The following is a 24,072-nucleotide window of genomic DNA, read 5'->3' as shown; positions in this document are numbered from 1 at the left end:
CTGTACACCATGGTAGAAACAATCAGTATACTCTTGTTCATAACGATAAAAATATTACTTTGCTTCCTATGACTCCTGATTCCATTTTGAAAGATGATATTAATAGAGCTAATAAAGCAAAACAGGAGACAAATAAGAGTGAAAATCAGATTGTGGCAAAAGAATTTGAGCACCAAATGAAGTCTAATAATAAACCATCTACTGTTGTTTCTGAAATTAAATTGAAAAGTGCATGTTTACTTGCCACCAAATCTGATATTGATGAGCTAGATTTCAGCAAATCTGTTTGCTATGCCTTTGTGTGCAAAGAGGCATTATTTTCATTCGAGGACGTGCCTTCCTCTTTGCCCCCTGCTGTCACTAACATTTTGCAGGAGTTCGCTGACGTCTTTCCACAAGACGTGCCACCGGGATTACCACCTATTCGAGGGATTGAGCATCAAATTGACTTAATTCCCGGTGCTTCGCTACCCAACCGTGCACCATACCGTACCAATCCAGAGGAGACGAAGGAGATTATGCGTCAAGTACAAGAACTGCTCGACAAAGGTTATATACGCGAATCCCTTAGTCCTTGTGCTGTTCCTATCATTTTAGTGCCGAAAAAGGATGGTACGTCGCGTATGTGCGTTGATTGTAGAGGCATAAATAATATTACTATTCGTTATCGTCATCCTATTCCTAGGCTAGATGATATGCTTGATGAATTGAGTGGCTCTACAATATTCTCCAAAGTTGATTTGCGTAGTGGATACCATCAAATTCGTATGAAATTGGGAGATGAATGGAAAACAGCATTTAAAACTAAGTTTGGATTATATGAGTGGTTAGTCATGCCTTTTGGGTTAACTAATGCACCTAGTACTTTCATGAGGTTAATGAACGAAGTTTTACGTGCTTTCATTGGACGATTTGTGGTAGTTTACTTTGATGACATATTGATTTATAGCAAATCTTTGGAGGAACATTTGGAACATTTACGTGCTGTTTTTATTGCTCTACGTGATGCACGTTTGTTTGGAAACCTTGGAAAGTGCACCTTTTGCACCGACCGAGTATCTTTTCTTGGCTATGTTGTTACTCCACAGGGAATTGAAGTTGATAAAGCCAAGATTGAAGCTATTGAGAGTTGGCCGCAGCCCAAAACGGTCACACAAGTGAGGAGTTTCCTTGGCCTCGCTGGTTTCTATAGGCGTTTTGTGAGAGATTTCAGCACCATTGCTGCACCTCTCAACGAGCTTACAAAGAAGGATGTGCCTTTTGTTTGGGGTATCGCACAGGAAGAAGCCTTCACGGTATTGAAAGATAAGTTGACACATGCTCCTTTACTCCAACTTCCTAATTTCAATAAGACTTTTGAGCTTGAATGTGATGCTAGTGGAATTGGATTAGGAGGTGTGTTATTACAAGATGGAAAACCTGTTGCATACTTTTCTGAAAAATTGAGTGGGCCTAGTCTGAACTATTCTACTTATGATAAAGAATTATATGCTCTTGTTCGGACCTTAGAAACATGGCAACATTATTTATGGCCCAAGGAATTTGTTATACATTCTGATCATGAATCTTTGAAACACATTAAAAGTCAAGCAAAACTGAACCGTAGACATGCTAAATGGGTTGAATTCATTGAGACTTTCCCTTATGTCATTAAACACAAGAAGGGTAAAGAAAATGTTATTGCTGATGCCTTGTCTCGTCGTTATACTATGCTTTCACAACTTGACTTTAAAATATTTGGTTTGGAGACCATCAAAGATCAATATGTTCATGATGCTGAATTTAAAGATGTATTGCAGAATTGTAAGGAAGGGAGAACTTGGAACAAGTTCGTTCTTAACGATGGATTTGTGTTTCGTGCTAACAAGCTATGCATTCCAGCTAGCTCCGTTCGTCTTTTGTTGTTGCAGGAGGCGCATGGAGGAGGATTAATGGGACACTTTGGCGTCAAGAAGACGGAGGATATACTTGCTACACATTTCTTTTGGCCAAAGATGAGACGGGATGTTGAGCGTTTTGTTGCTCGCTGCACTACATGTCAAAGAGCTAAGTCACGACTCAATCCTCATGGTTTATATATGCCTTTGCCTGTACCTAGTGTTCCTTGGGAGGATATATCTATGGACTTTGTTTTAGGTTTACCTCGAACAAAGAAGGGGAGGGATAGCATATTTGTTGTCGTGGATAGGTTCTCGAAAATGGCACACTTTATACCATGTCATAAAAGCGATGATGCTGTTAATGTTGCTGATTTGTTCTTTCGTGAAATTATTCGCTTACATGGTGTGCCAAATACTATTGTTTCAGATCGTGATACTAAATTTCTTAGCCACTTTTGGAGATGTTTATGGGCTAAGTTGGGGACTAAGCTGCTTTTTAGTACTACTTGTCACCCCCAAACTGATGGACAAACTGAAGTAGTCAATAGAACATTGTCTACTATGCTTAGGGCTGTTTTGAAGAATAACAAGAAAATGTGGGAAGAATGCTTGCCTCATATTGAATTTGCTTATAATCGTTCATTGCATTCTACTACTAAGATGTGCCCTTTTGAAATTGTGTATGGTTTCCTACCTCGTGCACCTATTGATTTGTTGCCTCTTCCATCTTCAGAGAAGGTTAATTTTGATGCTAAAGAACGTTCTGAATTGATTTTAAAAATGCATGAGTTAACTAAGGAAAACATTGAGCGTATGAATGCTAAATATAAACTTGCTGGAGATAAGGGTAGAAAACATGTTGTGTTTGCGCCTGGAGATCTTGTTTGGTTACATTTGCGTAAAGATAGATTTCCTAATCTGCGCAAATCAAAGCTAATGCCACGTGCTGATGGTCCTTTTAAGGTGTTAGAGAAAATAAATGATAATGCATATAAACTTGAGCTACCTGTAGATTTTGGGGTTAGTCCCACTTTTAACATTGCAGATTTGAAGCCTTATTTGGGTGAGGAAGATGCGCTTCCGTCGAGGACGACTTCATTTCAAGAAGGGGAGGATGATGAGGACATCAATACCATTGTTACACCCACAGCCCCTACTGTTACATATACTGGACCAATTACTAGAGCTCGCGCACGCCAATTAAATTACCAGGTACTTTCGTTTCTTGGTAATGATTCTAATGTTCATGAGATTATGATGCTGCCTAAATTGGATACATTTGTTTTGCTTACAAATGAAGGGCCTAGCTTGGAGAAGGATGAACATTGGAGCAAGAACACACATGGAGTTGATGGCATGCGCAAGGGGATCAAGAACGGAGTTACAAGTGATGATTTCAGGACTTTAAAGCCGCCATAAGGAGTGCATGAAGCCTTGGACGAAATATACAAGATGCCACTTCATAATATTCGTCCATAGGCTATTCTAGGTGCTGCGTCACCTTATTAATGGGCCAGGCCCATGTAATTTCGAAATACTTAAGTATAGGCTATTTTTAGAGTCCGTATGTGTGGGGAAACAAGAGTTAGGGTTGGTTTCGGACCCCACCCTCAAGGGCCACGAAATTCCCCCCTCTTCCTCCATATATACAGCCCTTAGGGCGTCGTTTAGACTTTGGGTTTTGTTTAGATCAAAAGTTCGCCATAGCTGCAACTTCGCGTACTTCGTTTGTGTCCAACGACCAGACCAAGACGTCACAGAACCCCACCTTGATCAATAAAGCTTTCATCTTATATTCGCAATATCCCGATTGCAATCTCAGTTTCTTGCTTGTTCTTCGTTTGCTCGCAGGAAACAGACCCTCGTGGTCAGGTTGATCGTGCTCCGGCGTGGTCAATAACCCTCGGAAGTTGGTTTAGCGATTGCTAAGGCGCGACGTCTCGCACGTTCGTAGTCGGATCGTCAAAGTCGACTCCCACAGAAAACGATAGCCACCATCTCATCGAAACATCGGGACCCTCGCCTCTATCAGTCGCTGTTCGAGAGGTCTCAAGTCCTTAAAGACTTTTTCCGCTTCGGGCGAGGAGTCGGCCTTGCCCAACTTAGGTGTATATAGCGCCCCAAATTCGGCCTTCCGAATACTAGGGGCTTCACCAAAATTTAAAATTGTAGACTTCTATGGCTAAGTGAGAGTGATAAAGCCTTATGGTCCGATTGCCTAGTTCGTTGTGCTGAACACCTCCCTCGAAGGACCCAAAATTGGGATAAAGAGTGCTCAGGTTTATCCCGAACACCCCAGTACTATTACATGGGGGCAGAAGCCGACGAATGGCCAACTCTTAGATTTTATAAATGGCCGCACAGAAGGTAATATTTTAAATCCAAAAAGTGTTGCATAACGCAAATGAACTCGTTTCAGATTATAGGATCAAATGAGCATGTTCATTCAAAAATTACATCTCTAGCACATTCCTCCGCTACAAGGCGGGAACCCTTCAGGACACTGTCATAATACATTTCGGAGCAGCGATGCTCCTTGCCCTCCGGTGGCCCCTCCTTCACCGGCTTTACGGCGTCCAGCTTCGCCCAGTGCACCTTCGCCCGGGCAAAAGCCCTGCGCACACCCTCGATGCACACGAACCACTTTATGACTTCAAGCTATGGGCAGGCATCCACAAGCCGCCTCATCAGACCGAAGTAGCTGCTAGGCAGGGGATCACCAGGCCACATCTGGACTATAAGACCCTTCATGGCCTGTTCGGCCGCCTTGTGAAGCTCGACCAGTTGCTTCAGCTTGTCGCTCACGGGCATTGGGTGTTCGGTCCCAGTATACTGAGACCAGAACAACTTTTCCGTCGAGCTCCCCTCCTCAGCTCAGTAAAACTCCGCGGCATCTAGAACACTGCGGGGAAGATCTGCAAACGCTCCTGGAGAGCTCCGAACTCGGGTAACTAAAAGGAATGTTTCCTTCACATGCTTGCTTTGCATAACGACTGCCTTACCAGTTGCTATCTTCTTCACTGCATCAATCTCCTGGAGGGCCTTGTGGGCTTCAGCCTTAGCACTCCATGCGCTTTCGAGCGCCTTCACAAGCTCGGACTCTCGTGTCTTAGAGTCAAGCTCCAAGGACTCGTGTTTTTTGGCGAGAGCCTCAAGCTCTTGCTGCACCTCGCCTACCCGGGCTTCTTGCTTTTCCCGCTCAATGCGCTCCTTGGCCGCTTCGTCTTCGGCCTCGGACAACGCCTTCTTCAGGGTCGCCACCTCGGTCGTGGCCCCTGGAAAATTCATGATGATCCTATTACTTTACAACCGAACTTCTTTTTAATGTATAGACAAGGTATTGCTTACCTTTGCTCTCCTCGAGCTGCCTCTTGGTAAGGCCGAGCTTGTCCTCGGACCGCTCCAGGTCCTGCTTCAGTGCAGAGACCTCCGCAGTACATGTGGCAGCAGCCAACACTGAAGCCTGGACATGCACAAAGACATATTCTGATTAGTCTCCTGAGTCATTATTTGATCCTCTATTCGGCCTTTCTTCGCGAATGCCAAACAGAGCATCAGGGGCTACTATCTATGCGGTAATATTTTCCTATATTTTGATTGCTTACCTCGAAGCCTATTAGGAGGCTGGCACACGCTTCGGTTAGTCCGTTTTTGGCGGACTGAACTTTCTCGATCACCGCACTCATGATAGTGCGGTGCTCTTCATCGATGGAAGCGTCGCGAAGCAATTCCAGCAAGTTGTCCGGTGCCTCTAGATCGACAGAGGCCACCGACACGGGCGGCTTGCCCCCCTTAACGGGGGATCGCCTACCGGAGTCCGGAACCACCGAAGGTTCCAGCGCACTATTCGGCTGGGGGCCGAACTTGGAGCCCGTGGGAGTCTTGCTCCCTTTGCACCCAGGGTTCGGAAGGTCGCCTCGAGGCACCCCCAGGACCACGTCCCCTCGGCTCGGTGCCTTTTGAGACAACACCTCGATGTTGTACGTAGGGCAAGGGGTGGAGGCGGTCGGAAGTGAATCGCTATTCATATCCGACGAGTCCAAAGAACCGTCCGACGAAGATACATCGAGACGGGCTCGGGACGGACTGCATAATCATATTTGGCATAAGGAGAAGCAGTGCAATAAAACATACCATGAATTACTATGGTATCCGGATACTTACGACTTCGCCAGGGGCTTGTCCCTGGGTAACCACTCGTCGTCGCTGGGGGCGGCCGTCGTAGAGCAGTCTGGAAGGAGGATCCTTCCCTTCTTGGACCCTTTGGCCTCCCCGGTTGGGACGGCTTTCCTTTTCTTATCTCCCCCGGCTAGGGGGAGAAATTTTCACTTCCTCCTCCTCGTTTTCGTGGGAGGAGTGCGCTTCGGAGTTATCGGACGATGAGTCCGATATAACCTTGCACCGGAGACCCTTTCGGGTCCCCGTGGCCTTCTTCACCGGCACCTCGTAAGGCGCTGGAACCAGCATCTCCATTAGGAGAGCATCTGCAGGATCTTCAGGCAGGGGGGCTGGGAAATCAAGCTGCTCCGCTGTCCTTACTCAGTCCTGTTAATGGCATGGAAGCTTAGATCCCGCACATGATTAAACTGGCGCAAATAAATATCCTATGAGATATAAAAACTTACAGGATTGGCATGGCGCTTTGCGCTGAGTCCGCGGTCCTCGGTAAGGGGAGGAGGTACCTCGGCGCCCTTGAACAGCACCTTCCAGACGTCCTTGTGCATCATGTCGAAGAGCTCTCGTAGCGTCTGGTGCTTGGCCGGGTCGAACTCCCAGAAATTGAATGCCCGTCGTTGACATGGGAGGATCCGACGGAAGAGCATGACCTGGACCACGTTGACGAGCTTGATTTTCTTGCTCATCATGTTCCTGATGCAGGTCTGGAGTCCAGACAGCTCTACCAGGGAACCCGAGGATAGGCCCTTCTCTCTCCAGGAAGTGAGCTGCGTGGGGATTCTTGATCGAAATTCGGGGGCCGCCACCCAGTTGGTGTCGCGCACTTGGTGATGTAGAACCACCCCGATTGCCACCCCTTTATGGTCTCCACATAGGAGCCTTCGAGCCAGGTGACGTTAGGCATTTTTCCCACCATGGCGCCTCCGCACTCTGCTTGCTGGCCGACTACCACCTTCAGTTTAACATTGAAGGTCTTCAGCCACAGGACGAAGTAGGGCCTGATGCAGAGGAAGGCCTCGCACACGACGATAAACGCCGAGATGTTGAGGATGAAGTTGGGGGCCAGATCATGAAAATCGAGCCCATAGTAGAACATGAGCCCGCAGACAAACGGGTGAAGGGGAAATCCCAGTCCGCGGACAGAGTGGGTAAGGAAAACTACCCTCTCATGGGGTTCGGGCGTTGGGATGATCTGCCCCGCATCTGGCAGCCGGTGCGCGATATCCGCGGCCAGATATCCGGCTTCCCGTAGCTTTGTGAGGTTCTCCTCCATGACGGAGGAGACCATCCACTTGCCTCTCGCTCCGGACATGCTTGGAGTGGTTTGAGGAGAAGGACGCGAACTTCGGTGCTGGAGCTTGAGTGTGCGAGAATGATAAGCAAGGAGGAAGAAGGCGTGGGTAAAAAGGGTGAATCTTTGTCCCTTTATAAGGGCGGTAGAGGCGATGCGCCTCCCCACTTGCCTGGTAAAATCGCTTATTCCCGGAACACCGTAATTGATGGCACGGTTGGGTTACCCATACCCGTATTGATGAGAATCCCATGATAAGGGGAAACGATCTCTGCTTCGACAAGACGTGTCAAGAAAACCGCCTCACGTTATGTGCAGTGCTGGTTGAGAAAAACGGTTCGAATAAAGACCGGGACATGGCATGATGTCATGTTGCAAAACGTGTCAGCAGATTAGATTCGTGGAAATATTATTCTCTCTATGGTGGTATGTGGAACTTGTTTTGCAGACCCGGACACTATCCTTGTGTTCAAAATCTTCCATGGAGTATTCGGAGGAAGAACCCGCCTTGCAATGCCGAAGACAAATCTGCGCGCCGGACTCATCGTCATTGAAGCCTGGTTCAGGGGCTACTGAGGGAGTCCTGGATTAGGTGGTCTCCGGACAGCAGGACTATATCCTTTGGCCAGACTGTTGGACTATGAAGATACAAGATTGAAGACTTCGTCCCGTGTCCGGATGGGACTCTCCTTGGCGTGGAAGGCAAGCTTGGCAATACGGATATGTAGATCTCCTCCGTTGTAACCGACTTTGTGTAACCCTAGCCCCCTCCGGTGTCTATATAAACCGGAGGGTTTAGTCCGTAGGACAACAGACAATCTTACCATAGGCTAGCTTCTAGGGTTTAGCCTCTACGATCTCGTGGTAGATCAACTCTTGTAATACTCATATCATCAAGATCAATCAAGCAGGACGTAGGGTATTACCTCCATCGAGAGGGCCTGAACCTGGGTAAACATCGTGTCCCCCGCCTCCTGTTACCATCCGCCTTAGACGCATAGTTCGGGACAGCCTACCCGAGATCTGCCAGTTTTGACACCGACACTTACAAATGAAGGGCCTAGCTTGGACAAGAAAGATGATCCTTGGAGCAAGTTCAAGCATGAAGATGATGGCATGCGCAAGGGGAACAAGAACGGAGTTACAAGTGATGATTCCAGGACTTTGAAGCCACCATAATGAGTGAATGAAGCCTTGGACGAAATATATAAGATTCCAGTTCATAAATTTCGTCTAGAGGCTATTCTAGGTGCTGCGTCACCTTATTTTTGGGCCAGGCCCATGTAATTTCAAAATACTTGATTATAGGCAGTTTTTAGAGTCCGTATGTGTGGGGAAACAAGAGTTAGGGTTGGTTTTGGACCCCTCCTCCAAGGGCCACGAAATTCCCCCCTCTCTTATCCATATGTACAACCCTTAGGGCATCGTTTAGACTTTGGGTTTTGTTTAGATTAAAAGTTCGCCATAGCTGCAACTTCGCGTACTTCGTTTGTGTCGAACGACCAGACCAAGACGACACAGAACCCCACCTTCATTAATAAAGCGTTCCTCTTTTATTCGTAATATCCAGATTGCAATCTCAGTTTCCTGCTTGTTCTTCGTTTGCTCGCAGGAAATAGACCCTCGTGGTCAGGTTGATCGTGCTCCGGCGTGGTCAATAACCCTCGGAAGTTGGTTTAGCGATTGCTAAGGCGCGACGTCTTCGCATGTTCGTAGTCGGATCGTCAAAGTCAACTCCCATAGAAAACGATATCTATCTCATCGAAATATCGGGGCACCTTCGCCTCTATCAAGTGGTATCAGATTTCCAGGTTGCTCGGTGAGATTTTACAGTTTTTCGTAGTTTAGATCGAGTCTGTTCTTCATACCTACAGTCCACGAAAAAAGCCAAAAAAAATATTAGGGTTAGTTCATCATATCCGAACCAATCTAATCCTTTGCATAGTCTTTTCAGTATTTTGCTTTGTTGAATTTGCGGTTGCATCGTCGTGTCTAGTTGCTGGTCTTAGAGTCTAGTCTTTTAGAGTTTCGAGTTCTGGTCATAAGTTGTCACGCCGCCGCCGCACCATCATCATCGCCCCTGCCATCTACCACCATCGCTTATTCGCCATCGATCCGTCTTCATATACCATCACCAATCCGTATCCATATACCACCACCAATCCGTATCCATATACCACCACCAATCCATATCCATATACCACCACCGCTGCCATATCCTACCACCATATATCCACCACCAATCCGAGTTCCTTTCACATTAGTTTTGTTTTCGAGCTCCGTCTAATTTCCGATTCGTGTTTCCTTGCCTGAGGTTTCGGGAAAAAAAAGTCTAGAGACCCCCCGACAGTTTTTAGGCCAAAATTTTCACAGGCAAAAATATTTTTCCCTATCCTATTTTTAGGCGTGTTTGAGTCTTTTGAGCCATGTGCCATCATAGTGATTTTTTTGTCGCATTTTTTCGTCGTCGCTACCCTGATTTCCGAAAAAAGTAAAAAAAAAATTCATGCCCATCCTGTCAGTTTGACGAGGGAAGAGTTTTGAGACACTCGCCATTATAGTTATTTTTGGCAAAAAAGAGGAGCACCAAAAAAAGAGGAGCGCCAAAAAAACAGAGCAAAAAAAGTTTCAGAGTGTGATTTTCCCTTGTTTACGTGCAGCGCCGTGATTTTGTTAGTGTCCTAGGCTCGCATCTCTAGCACGGTCTAGCCTAGGACCAGCACAGTACCGCCATTGAGAGTTTATTCAACTTTGCATCTCTGAATTGCTTATTGCTAACCCTTTTTGCTACCATATTATAAGCCTTCCCAGATCCACATACATCTACATCGTGCGTTTGATTTTCCCTAGTAATCGCTCTATCCAAGCTTTGAGAGTTTCAACTACGACGGTTGCCGATCACCGCCTGCTGCTGGGTAAGAACTGGTAAGAATTTGAGATTTGCTTGATGGATTTGTGACACCCACCACCACCTCTTGTTAGTAGTCTGTAGGATCATATTCTTTTGTGTTTCTATTGCTTCTAACCATGGCAGGATCACAAGCCGACGAGACTGACTGGGAGAACATGACGAATAAGGAGTTGCATGATATATTTCAGCAAATGATGAGTGGACAGGTGCAAGATGTGCTAAACAGATTTGAAGAGGCCATGGAAAAGATAGATGGCATGGAGAAGACGTTCGAAACAAAGCTCGATAACAAGTTTAATGAATTGCTCGCGCGTCTTCCAGCACCACCACCGGCTGCCCCTAACGCACCTCTACAACAACAACAACAACAACAACAACAACAACAACAACAACAACAACGTCACTTTCCAAGTCAAGTGGGACAAGCACAGCGCGTTACCATTGACCCTGGGCAAAATTCTGGTGCCGCTGTTGATGCTTCTGTCGCTCCTGCTGCTACTGCAGTGGTGGAGGACCATTATGAGGATGAGGTTGATCAAAATCAGAACTACGTGCAACCACTAGCACCACCACCACCAGGTCGTCCTCAGGTATATCATCGCAACGGTAGGGCTGCACCACCATATGAGGTACGAGATCATGACCATCTTCCTAAACTGAAATTGAATATTCCACCATTTGAGGGTAGATATGTTCCTGATATATATCTTACTTGGGAGTTAGAAACCGAACAACGTTTTACATGTTTACAATATCCTGAGGAGAGACGTGTTCCTGTTGGTGTTTGTGCTTTCACTAGCTCTGCATGTGTTTGGTGGTCTGAACATTGTAGATTATTTCCTATTCCAACTACCTGGGTTGCTTTAAAAACTGCTATGCGTACTCGTTGGGTTCCACCATATTATCAACATGAATTACTTCAAAAATTACTGCGTTTAAGACAAGGAAAAAATTCTATAGAAGAATATTATCAGGAATTACAAACTGGCATGATTAGATGTGGTATTGTTGAGGAGAATAAAGCTATGCTTGCACGTTTTATGGGTGGATTAACTAGAGAGATCCAGACCATTCTAGAGTATAAGGAGTATACTAATATCACTCGTTTATTCCATCTTGCTTGTAAAGCTAAACGTGAAGTGCAGGATCGACAGGCATTAGCGCGAACTAACTTTTCTGCAGGTCGATCTTCATCATGGACACCACGTGCATCCTCTACTTTCACTACACCAGCACCTCCATCAGGTGCCACCTCCAGCCGTGATACAAGAAAGCATGCACAACCACCACTATCTGCTAAGAGCACACCTGTCGGGCCTGCGCAGAGCTCTTCTTCTTCCATGGCATCAACATGGCACACAAGTGATATTATTTGTCGTCGTTGTAAGGGAAGAGGACATTTTGCGAGAGAATGAAAATCTCAGCGTGTGATGATTGCTACTCAGGATGGTAGGTATGAGTCCGCTAGTGACTATCATGAGGAGACTTTGGCTCTTATTACACATGAAGAACACGGTGGAGACGATTCTGATCATGAGACGCAATACATGGCTGCTGAAGATGCTGACAGGTATGAATGTTTAGTTGCTCAACGTGTTTTGAGTGTGCAGGTTATACATGTTGAGCAAAATGAGAGGCATAATTTGTTCCATACAAAGGGAGTTGTGAAGGAACATTCTATTCGTGTCATCATAGATGGAGGGAGCTGCACCAACTTGGCTAGCATGGAGATAGTGGAGAAGCTATCTCTCACCACAAGACCACATCCACATCCTTACTACACCCAATGGTTCAATAACACCGGCAAGGTTAAGGTAACACATACTGTTCGTGTGCATTTTAGTATCTCTACATATGTTGAATATGTTGATTGTGATGTGGTACCCATGCAAGCACGTTCCTTATTACTTGGTAGACCATGGCAATTTGATAAAAATTTCGTACACCATGGTAGAAATAATCAGTATACTCTTGTTCATAAGGACAGCCATATTACTTTGCTTCCTATGACTCCTGAATCCATTTTGAAAGATGATATTACTGGAGCTAATAAAGCAAAACAGGAGAAAAATAAGAGTGAAAATCAGATTGTGGCAAAAAAATTGAGCAACAAATGAAACCTAATAATAAACCATCTAGTGTTGCTTCTGAAATTAAATTGACAAGTGCTTGTTTACTTGCCACAAAATCTGATATTGATGAGCTAGATTTTAGCAAATCTGTTTGCTATGCTTTTGTGTGCAAAGAGGCATTATTTTCATTCGAGGACGTGCTTTCCTCTTTGCCCCTGCTGTCACTAACATTTTGCAGGAATTCGCTGACGTCTTCCCACAAGACGTGCCACCGGGATTACCACCTATTCGAGGGATTGAGCATCAAATTGACTTAATTCCCGGTGCATCGCTACCCAACCGTGCACCATACCGTACCAATCCAGAGGAGACGAAGGAGATTATGCGTCAAGTACAGGAGCTGCTCGACAAAGGTTACATACACGAATCTCTTAGTCCTTGTGATGTTCGTATTATACTAGTGCCTAAAAAGGTTGGTACGTCGCGTATGTGTGTTGATTGTAGAGGCATTAATAATATTACTATTCGTTATCGTCATCCTATTCCTAGGCTAGATGATATGCTTGATGAATTGAGTGGCTCTACAATTTTCTCCAAAGTTGATTTGCATAGTGGATACCATCAAATTCATATGAAATTGGGAGATGAATGGAAAACGACATTTAAAACTAAGTTTGGTTTATATGAGTGGTTAGTCATGCCTTTCGGGTCAACTAATGCACCTAGTACTTTCATGAGACTAATGAACGAAGTTTTACGTGCTTTCATTGGACGATTTGTGGTAGCCTATTTTGATGATATACTGATTTATAGCAAATCTTTGGAGGAACATTTGGAACATTTACATGCTGTTTTTATTGCTCCACGTGATGCACGTTTGTTTGGTAACCTTGGGAAGTGCACCTTCTGCGCCGACCGAGTATCTGTTCTTGGCTATGTTGTTACTCGACAGGGAATTGAAGTTGATAAAGCCAAGATTGAAGCTATTGAGAGTTGGCTGCAGCCCAAAATGGTCACACAAGTGAGGAGTTTTCTTGGCCTCGCTGGTTTCTATAGGCGTTTTGTGAGAGATTTCAACACACTTGTTGCACCTCTCAACGAGTTTACAAAGAAGGATGTGCCTTTTGTTTGGGGTACCACACGGGAATAAGCCTTCATGGTATTGAAAGATAAGTTGACACATGCTCCTTTACTCCAACTTCCTGATTTTAATAAGACTTTTGAGCTTGAATGTAATGCTAGTGGAATTGGATTAGGAGGTGTGTTATTACAAGATGGCAAACCTGTTGCATACTTTTCTGAAAAATGAGTGGGCCTAGTATGAACTATTCTACTTATGACAAAGAATTATATGCTGTTGTTCAGACCTTAGAAACATGGCAACATTATTTATGGCCCAAGGAATTTGTTATACATTTTGATCATGAATCTCTGAAACACATTAAAAGTCAAGCAAAATTGAACCGTCGACATGCTAAATGGGTTGAATGCATTGAGACTTTCCCTTATGTCATTAAACACAAGAAGGGTAAAGAAAATGTTATTGCTGATGCATTGTCTTGTCGTTATACTATGCTTTCACAACTTGACTTTAAAATATCTGGTTTGGAGACCATCAAAGATCAATATGTGCATGATGCTGAATTTACAGATGTATTGCAGAATTGTAAGGAAGGGAGAACTTGGAACAACTTCATTCTTAACGATGGATTTGTGTTTCGTGCTAACAAGCTATGCATTTCAGCTAGCTCCGTTCGTCTTTTGTCGTAGCAGGAGGCGCATGGAGGAGGATTAATGGGACACTTTGGCGTCAAGAAGATGGAGGATATACTGGCTACACATTTCTTTTGGCCAAAGATGAGACAGGATGTTGAGTGTTTTGTTGCTCGCTCCACTACATGTCAAAAAGCTAAGTCACGACTCAATCCTCATGGTTTATATATGCCTTTGCCTGTACCTAGTGTTCCTTGGGAGGATATATCTATGGACTTTGCTTTTAGGTTTACCTTGAACACAGAAGGGAAGGGATAGCATATTTGTTGTCGTGGATAGATTTTCGAAAATGGCACACTTTATACCATGTCATAAAAGCGATGACGCTGTTAATGTTGCTAATTTGTTCTTTTGTGAAATTATTCGCTTGCATGGTGTGCTAAATACTATTGTTTCAGATCATGATACTAAATTTCTTAGCCACTTTTGCAGATGTTTATGGGCTAAGTTGGGGACTAAACTTCTTTATAGTACTACTTGCCACCCCAAACTGATGGACAAACTGAAGTAGTCAATAGAACATTGTCTACTATGCTTAGGGATGATTTGAAGAATAATAAGAAAATGTGGGAAGAATGCTTGCCTCATATTGAATTTGCTTATAGTCGTTCATTGCATTCTACTACTAAGATGTGCCCTTTTAAAATTGTGTATGGTTTCCTACCTCGTGCACCTATTGATTGGTTGCCTCTTCCATCTTCGGAGAAGGTTAATTTTGATGCTAAAGAACATGATAAATTGATTTTAAAAATGCATGAGTTAACTAAGGAAAACATTGAGCGTATGAATGCCAAATATAAACTTGCTGGAGATAAGGGTAGAAAACATGTTGTGTTTGCACCTGGAGATCTTGTTTGGTTACATTTGCGTAAGGATAGATTTCCTAATTTGCGCAAATCAAAGCTAATGGTACGTGCTGATGGTCCTTTTAAGGTGTTAGAGAAAATAAATGATAATGCATATAAACTTGAGCTGCCTATATATTTTGGGGTTAGTCCCACTTTTAACATTGCAGATTTGAAGCCTTATTTGGGTGAGGAAGATGAGCTTTCGTCGAGGATGACTTCATTTCAAGAAGAGGAGGATGATGAGGACATCAATACCATTGTTACACCCACAGCCCCTGCTGCTATACATACTGGACCAATTACTAGAGCTCGCACACACCAATTGAATTATCAGGTACTTTCGTTTCTTGGTAACGATTCTAATGTTCATGAGAATATGATGCTGCCTAAATTGGATACATTTGTTTTGCTTACTAATGAAGGGCCTAGCTTGGACAAGAAAGATGATCCTTGGAGCAAGTTCAAGCATGAAGATGATGGCATGCGCAAGGGGAACAAGAACGGAGTTACAAGTGATGATAACAGGACTTTGAAGCCACCATAATGAGTGCATGAAGCCTTGGACGAAATATACAAGATGTCACTTCATAAATTTCGTCTAGAGGCTATTCTAGGTGCTGCATCACCTTATTTTTGGGCCAGGCCCATGTAATTTCGAAATCCTTGACTATAGGCAGTTTTTGGAGTCTGTATGTGTGGGGAAACAAGAGTTAGGGTTGGTTTCGGACCCCTCCTCGAAGGGCCACGAAATTCCCCCCTCTCTTTGCCATATATACAGCCCTTAGGGCATCGTTTAGACTTTGGGTTTTGTTTAGATTAAAAGTTTGCCATAGCTACAACTTTGCGTACTTCGTTTGTGTCCAATGACTAGACCAAGACGTCACAGAACCCCACCTTCATTAATAAAGCTTTCCTCTTTTATTCGCAATATCCATATTGCAATCTCAGTTTCTTGCTTGTTCTTTGTTTGCTCGCAGGAAATAGACCCTCGTGGTCAGGTTGATCGTGCTCTGGCGTGGTCAATAACCCTTGGAAGTTGGTTTAGCGATTGCTAAGGTGCTGTCTTCGCACGTTCGTAGTCGGATCGTCAAAGTCGACTCCCACAGAAAACGATATCTATCTCATCGAAATGTCGGGACACCTTCGCCTCTATCAAACTATCCCTCAACATGCAACAAAGAGTCAGTCCAAAGTCACTAATAGCGGAGAACGAATGGAGAGACTATGGTAGGGTACGAAACCACGTCAAAGTTATCTTTCTGATCGATCTATTCAAGAGTCCGTAGTAAAATAACATGAAGCTATTTTTTCCGTTCAATCTATCATAGAGTTCGTACTAGAACAACACCTTAAGACACAAATCAACCAAAACCCTAATGTCACCTAGATACTCCAATGTCACCTCAAGTATCCGTGGGTATGATTATACAATATGCATCACACACTCTCAGATTCATCTATTCAACCAACACAAAGAACTTCAAAGAGTGCCCCAAAGTTTCTACCGGAGAGTCAAGACGAAAATGTGTGCCAACCCCTATGCATAAGTTCACGAGGTCACGGAACTCGCAAGTTGATCACCAAAACATACATCAAGTGGATCACGTGATATCCCATTGTCTCCACGGATAAGCACATGCAAGACATACATCAAGTGTTCTCAAATCCATAAAGACTCAATCCGATAAGATAACTTCAAAGCAAAAACTCAATTCATCACAAGAGAGTAGAGGGGGAGAAACATCATAAGATCCAACTATAATAGCAAAGCTCGCGATACATTAAGATCGTACCACCTCAAGAACACGAGAGAGATAGATCAAACAGATAGCTACTGGTACATACCGTCAAGATTGTACCACCTCAAGAACACGAGAGAGATAGATCAAACACATAGCTACTGGTACATACCCTCAGCCCCAAGGGTGAATTACTCCCTCCTCGTCATGGAGAGCGCTGGGATGATGAAGATGGCCACCGGTGAGGGGTTCCCCCTTCCGGCAGGGTGCCGGAACGGGTCTAGATTTGTTTTCGGTGGCTACGGAGGCTTCTGGCGGCGAAACTCTCGATCTATTCTATTCCTGGATGTTTGGGGGGTATTTGGATATATATATATATAGGAGGAAGAAGTACGTCGGTGCAGCAACGAGGGGCCCACGAGGGTGGAGGGCGCGCCGCCTGCCTCGTGGCCGCCTCCAAGTCTCATGGATCATGTTTCTTCCCAAAATAACGCTCCTGAAGGTTTCATTCCATTTGGACTCCGTTTGACATTCCTTTTCGGCGAAACTCTAAAATAGGAAAAAACAGCAATTTGGGCTGGGCCTCCTATTAATAGGTTAGTCCCAAAATATAATAAAAGTGTAAAAATAAGCCCAATAACATCCAAAATAGATAATATAATAGCATGGAGCAACCAAAAATTATAGATACATTAGAGATGTATCAAGCATCCCCAAGCTTAATTCCTGCTCGTCCTCGAGTAGGTAAATGATAAAAAAGAATTTTTGATGTGGAATGCTTTCTAACATATGTCTCAATGTAATTTTTCTTTATTGTGGCATGAATGTTCAGATCCGAAAGATTCAAGATAAAAGTTTAATATTGACATAGAAATAATAATACTTCAAGCATACTAACTAAGCAATCATGTCTTCTCAAAATAACATGGCCAACGAAAGTTATCCCTACAAAATCATATAGTCTGGCTATGCTCTATCTTCATCACACAAAATATTAAATCATGCACAACCCCGATGACAAGCTAAGCAATTGTTTCATACTTTTGATGTTCTCAAACTTTTTCAATCCTCACGCAATATATGAGCGTGAGCCATGGATATAACACTATGGGGGAATAGAATGGTGGTTGTGGAGAAGACAAAAAGGAGAAGATAGTCTCACATCAACTAGGCGTATCAACGGGCTATGGAGATGCCCATCAATAGGTATCAATGTGAGTGAGTAGGGATTGCCATGCAACGGATGCACTAGAGCTATAAGTGTATGAAAGCTCAACAAAAGAAACTAAGTGGGTGTGCATCCAACTTGCTTGCTCACGAAGACCTAGGGCAATTTGAGGAAGCCCATCATTGGAATACACAAGCCAAGTTCTATAATGTAAAATTCCCACTAGTTTATGAAAGTGACAACAGAGGAGAATCTCTATCATGAAGATCATGGTGCTACTTTGATGAGGACATCAATACCATTGTTACACCCACAGCCCCTACTGTTACATATACTGGACCAATTACTAGAGCTCGCGCACGCCAATTAAATTACCAGGTACTTTCGTTTCTTGGTAATGATTCTAATGTTCATGAGATTATGATGCTGCCTAAATTGGATACATTTGTTTTGCTTACAAATGAAGGGCCTAGCTTGGAGAAGGATGAACATTGGAGCAAGAACACACATGGAGTTGATGGCATGCGCAAGGGGATCAAGAACGGAGTTACAAGTGGTGATTTCAGGACTTTAAAGCCGCCATAAGGAGTGCATGAAGCCTTGGACGAAATATACAAGATGCCACTTCATAATATTCGTCCATATGCTATTCTAGGTGCTGCGTCACCTTATTAATGGGCCAGGCCCATGTAATTTCGAAATACTTAAGTATAGGCTATTTTTAGAGTCCGTATGTGTGGGGAAACAAGAGTTAGGGTTGGTTTCGGACCCCACCCTCATGGGCCACGAAATTCCCCCCTCTTCCTCCATATATACAGCCCTTAGGGCGTCGTTTAGACTTTGGGTTTTGTTTAGATCAAAAGTTCGCCATAGCTGCAACTTCGCGTACTTCGTTTGTGTCCAACGACCAGACCAAGACGTCACAGAACCCCACCTTGATCAATAAAGCTTTCATCTTATATTCGCAATATCCAGATTGCAATTTCAGTTTCTTGCTTGTTCTTCGTTTGCTCGCAGGAAATAGACCCTCGTGGTCAGGTTGATCGTGCTCCGGCGTGGTCAGTAACCCTCGGAAGTTGGTTTAGCGATTGCTAAGGCGCGACGTCTCGCACGTTCGTAGTCGGATCGTCAAGGTCGACTCCCACAGAAAACGATAGCCACCATCTCATCGAAACATCGAGACACCTTAGCCTCTATGATACTTTGAAGCACAAGTGTGGAAAAAGGATAGTAACATTGTCCCTTCTCTCTTTTTCTCTCATTTTTTATTTGGGCCTTCTTTTTTTCTTTTGGCCTCTTTTCTTTATTTATTTTTCGTCTGGAGTCTCATCCCGACTTATGGGGGAATCATAGTCTCCATCATCCTTTCCTCACTAGGACAATGCTCTAATGATGATGATCATCACACTTATTTTTACTTACAACTCAAGAATTACAACTCAATACTTAGAACAAAATATGACTCTATGTGAATGCCTCCGACGGTGTACCAGGATATGCAATGAATCAAGAGTGACATGTATGAAAGAATTATGAACGGTGGCTTTTCCACATATACGATGTCAACTACATGATCATGCAAAGAAATATGACAATGATGAAGCGTGTCATAACAAATGGAATGGTGGAAAGTTGCATGGCAATATATCTCGGAATGGCTATGGAAATGCCATGATAGGTAGGTATGGTGGCTGTTTTGAGGAAGGTATATATTGGGTTTATGGTACCGGCGAAAGTTGCGCGGTACTAGAGAGGCTAGCAAATGTGGAAGGGTGAGGGTGCATATAATCCATGGACTCAACATTAGTCATAAAGAACTCACATACTTATTGCAAAAATCTATTAGTTATCAAAACCAAGTACTACACGCATGCTCCTAGGGGGATAGATTGGTAGGAAAAGACCATCGCTCGTCCCCGACCGCCACTCAGAAGGAAGGCAATCAATAAATAAACCATGCTCTGACTTCATCACATAATGGTTCACTATACGTGCATGCTACGGGAATCACAAACTTCAACACAAGTATTTCTCAAATTCACAACTACTCAACTAGCATGACTCTAATATCACCATCTCCATATCTCAAAATAATCATCAAGTATCAAACTTCTCTTAGTATTCAATGCACTTATATGATTTATTATTATTATTTCCATGTTGTTCTAAAGGATTCTCAAAATAATATTAGTGAAGCATGATAGATCAATTATTTCTCTAAAATAAAACCACCGCCGTGCTCTAAAAGATATAAGCGAAGCACGAGAGCAAAAACTATATAACTCAAAAGATATAAGTGAAGCACATAGAGTATTCTAATAAATTCCAATTCATGTGTGTCTCTCTCAAAATGTGTGTACAGCAAGGATGATTGTTGTAAACTAAAAAGCAAATACTCAAATCATACAAGACGCTCCAAGCAAAACACATATCATGTGGCGAATAAAAATATAGGTACAAGTAAAGTTACCGATGAACGAAGACAAAAGAGGGGATGCCTTCCGGGGCATCCCAAAGCTTAGGCTTTTTGGCGTCCTTGTATTCTACCTTGGGGTGCCATGGGCATCCCCAAGATTAGGCTCTTGCCACTCCTTATTCCATAGTCCATCGAATCTTGAACTAAAACTTGAAAACTTCACAACACAAAACTTAATAGAAAACTCGTAAGCTCCGTTAGTATAAGAAAATAAATCACCACTTAGGTACTGTTGTGAACTCATTATTTATTTATATCTATGTAATATCTACTGTATTCCAACTTCTCTATGTTTCATACCCTCCGATACTACTCATAGATTCATCAAAATAAGCAAACAACACGATAAAAACAGAATCTGTCAAAAACAGAACAGTCTATAGTAATCTGGATCAAATGTATACTTCTGGAACTCATAAAATTCTCAAATAAATTGGTGGACCTGAGGAATTTGTCTATTAATCATCTGAAAAAATAATTAACTAAATAGGACTCTCCAATAAAAAATGACAGCAATTCTCGTGAGCGCTAAAGTTTCTGTTTTTTACAGCAGGATCAACAAGACTTTCCCCAAGTCTTCCCAACGGTTCTACTTGGCACAAATACTAATTAAAACATAAAAACTCAATCATAATACAGGCTATATAAGTTATTTATTGCTACACAGGAGCAAAAATCAAGGAACAAAAATAAAGTTGGGTTGCCTCCCAACAAGCGCTATCGTTTAATGCCCCTAGCTAGGCATGATGATTTCAATTATGCTCACATAAAGGATAAGAATTGAAATATAAAGAGAGCATCATGAAGAATATGACTAGGACATTTAAGTCTAACCCACTTCCTATGCATAGAGATTTTGTGAGCGAACTACTTATGGGAACAATAATCAACTAGCATAGGAAGGCAAAACAAGCATAACTTCAAAACTTTAAGCACATAGAGAAGAAACTTGATATTATTGAAATTCCTACAAGCATATGTTCCTCTGATAAGGACATGACTACCTTGGATACGACCAAAAATATTGCATACATGCATATTAGTCAGGTGTATGGGACATTTGTACAATCCACATAGGAAGATAAGGGAAAAGGAGATGTTTAGGTTGTGTTCAAAAAGTCCTCTCACGTCACTTTTGGCCCAAGAGAAGATAGAGTCCAAGTCTCTCACGTTCTGGATTCAGATTCGGACTGCACAGACATACCCGACTCAAAATGCCAACAACTTTTTCATACGGACTCCGAATTGGGTGATTCTTTTTTTGTTGGAAACTAGATTTCGTGCTCTTTCCATCCCAATTGGATTCACCTTCAAATTCGTCCGCAGCGTTGAGTTACGGACGAAACAATCTGACGTTGCAACAGAATCCGAGTCAAACTACAAGCCCAAAGGTGTTGCATCACCTCCACTTGGGCCCATGAGCCTTGTACGACCTAGGGTTAGTTTTAGGCTGCCTTGGGACGTCCTCCCACCTCCTTGGCCGCCACCCCTTTCTCCTATATAAGTAGATCCATCTAGTAGCTTTTTCCTGGGGATTTGTTTAGTTAAAAGTTAGCCATTGCAACTTCGTGTACTTCGTTTGTGTCCAACAACCAGACCAAGACCGCTTACGGATCCCCACCATTATCAATACCTCATATATATTTGCAATATTCAGATTGCTTTATCATATTCTTGCTCGTTCTTCGATTGCTTGCAGGAATAGACCTTCGTGGTCAGGCTGACCGTGCTTCCGGCATCGTCAGTAACCTCAGGAGATTGGTTTAGCAATTGCTAAGGCGCAACGTCGTGCACGTTTGTAGTCGGATCGTCAAAGTCATCTCCACCAAATCGATAGTTATCATCTCATCGAAAGATCGAGACACCCTCGCCTCTATCAAGTTGTATCAGTTTTCAGGTTGCTCGGTGAGAATTTCCAGTTTTCCTAGATTAGATTTATTTTCTTACCTATTGTCCAAGAAAAATCCACAAAAAAGAGTTAGATCTATTCATCCTTTGTCCAAGCCAGTCTGAGCCTTTGCAATTTTCTTTTCATTGCTTGCATAGTTGAATTATCGGTTGCATCGTCGTGTCGAGTTGCTGGTCTTAGTGTCTAGGTCGTTTAGAGTTTCGAGTTCTGTTCACATTAGTCACGTCGCCGCTGCATCATTATCCCTTCCGCTGTCCACCACCCATCCATCAATTTCCTCCACGTGCTACCCACCGTTCATTGTCATAATCATAGTTGAGATCGTTCCCATCTTCGCTTGATCCAATCTACATCTTATCTAGTTTGTTTTGAAAAGAGGGAGAGAGAAAAAAAAAGATAGAGAAAAAAACGAGAGAAAAAATTTAAAAAAAGTCAGAAAAAAAGAAAGAAAAAGAAAAAAAAGTGTGAGAAAAAAAGAGAGGAGAAAAAACACAAAATTCAGATCTATCTAGACTCAATCTCGTAGTTGAATTCGGATTGGAATCTGTTTTGTGCACTGTTCAGTAAAACAGGCATAACTTCTTCATATGAAGTCTGTTTTGGCTCCGCGAGTACTCAAATGAAAGCTAGCGACGAGCCGCATCTAAATAGTTGCAGAAGCTAGTTCAGTATTTGGCACCTCAACATCAGCTTCTAAATAGGTCTACTGCTATTGTGATCTTCACTTATATCTTGCTGTCCAAAGCTACTTCATATCCTTTATTGATGCTAGTTGTGCTACGACGTGACCTCATTAGTGTTCTAGGCTCGCGTCTCTAGTTTGGTCTAGCCTAGGACCAGCACAGTACCGTCGTTGAGCGTTTATTCAACATTGCATCTCTGAATTGATTATTGCTAATCTTTTGCTACCATATATAGCCAACCCAGCTCCACATATTTCTACACCGTGTATACGTATGTTCCCCTGGCAATCGTTTTACACAATCTTCGGAGTTATTTGACACCGCTGGTTGCCTGTCACCACCTGCCGCATGGTAAGAACTTGTAAGATATTGATATTTGCTTTACTGTGAGCACTTTACAACCACATCCTAGCAGTTCATAGGAACATTATTCTCGAATTTTGGTTCTTGTTTCTACTAATCATGACAGGTTCCAGAGATAGAAGTTCTTGGATGACGGACACATCTTCACCATCACGGGAGTTGGGACAACACACACAAGCATATGGTCAGGTTATCTCTTTACCATCATTTGAGGGTAGATTTAATCCTGCTATTTATCTAGCTTGGGAGCTTGAAGTAGAACAAGTTTTTAGTCACCATGATTTTTCTGAACTTGAGAGAGTACGAGCTACCATTAGAGCATTTACTGGTTTTGCTTCTGTTTGGTGGAGTATACATTGTAAGAAAAACATTGATAACCAACCCACAACTTGGAAAGTTTTGAAAGCTGTAATGAGACAACAATTTTTCCTCCTTACTATCATCGTGAATTGCGTCGCAAATTGGAGCAATTAAAAAAAGGAAGTAACACTGTTCATGCTTACTACCAAGAGTTCAAATCTTATATGCATCATTGTGACATAGAAGAATCTGAGGATGATACAATGAATAGATTTTTTGGTGGTTTGAACCATGATATTCAGGCAAGATTTCAGTATATTCCTCGTTGCATTACTGGTATGTATGTCCGTGCTTGTACCTTTGAGAGACAAATACAGGAGGATGCATTGGGTGACTACAACAACTACTATTCCAGTTCATGCTCACCACCACCGGTTGGTTACTCCACTATTGCACCTACTAGAGCAGCCCCACCTTGGATTG

The sequence above is a fragment of the Triticum aestivum genome, chromosome 3A (genome assembly GCF_018294505.1).
Source record: "Triticum aestivum cultivar Chinese Spring chromosome 3A, IWGSC CS RefSeq v2.1, whole genome shotgun sequence".
Classification (NCBI taxonomy): Eukaryota; Viridiplantae; Streptophyta; class Magnoliopsida; order Poales; family Poaceae; genus Triticum; species Triticum aestivum.
Note: the sequence above shows the minus strand (reverse complement) of the source record.